The sequence below is a fragment of the Arachis ipaensis genome, chromosome B02 (assembly GCF_000816755.2).
Source record: "Arachis ipaensis cultivar K30076 chromosome B02, Araip1.1, whole genome shotgun sequence".
NCBI lineage: Eukaryota > Viridiplantae > Streptophyta > Magnoliopsida > Fabales > Fabaceae > Arachis > Arachis ipaensis.
The window spans coordinates 99,117,509-99,118,403 of NC_029786.2; positions in this window are offsets into that span (position 1 = coordinate 99,117,509).

Here is an 895-nt window from a genome sequence, read left to right on the forward strand (position 1 = left end):
CTTTATTATTTTATGTAAGAGTTTGTTAATTTGAAATTTAAAGAGAAAAAATTGCTAATTTGTTATTATATTTGACCAAGATAATTATTTTAATAATATGTGAACTCGAAGTAGATATTTTGGCTTAAATTAAAATTTTAAAGATAAAATGTTATTTTAGTTTTTAACTGTTTGAACTAAACTGTAGTTTCATCTTAATATTTAAAATGTTCTAATTTTTATCCTAAATATTTTATTTCATCTTATTTTAGTTTTTTGGTCAAATTTTTTCTTCAAAAATTTCCTTTTTTTCATCATGATTTTATTCAAGTAGCGACAAAAATCATAATTGTAGTAGTCATAATGATAATTGCATTGATTAAAGCTATGTTTGGTTGAAAAGAGGTAGAAGAGAAATAAAAAAGAGGAAAGAAAAATTGTAATTTTTTTTTTTTATAAATTACACAAAAAAAATTGTAATTTTTCTCCCCTCCTCTCTATTTTCTCTTCGCTTCTTTTCAACTAAATATACCCTAAGAGAGTAAAAGTGACAGAATAATAAAAACATAAGATAATAACATACTAACAAAAATTATTTTAAATGGCAAATTTTTAATGACAATAACTTAATGGTCACTATATGTCTTAGCATAATTATATAATTATCACTATTATTATATGTTATAATGACAATTATATATTTTTTGTGGTTATTAATAAGATTTTTATCGACAATTGTATAATTAATGCTAAAATCTTTTAACGACAAAGTATAAGATAGTTAATATTTAATTTGCCGAAAAAATGTTATTGCCGTTAAAAACAAAATAAATAGACATTAAAAGTGATTTTTGATAGTGATAGAGAGAAAAAAAGTACTTTTCGGAAAAGAATTTTATTTTGATATGAAAACTAA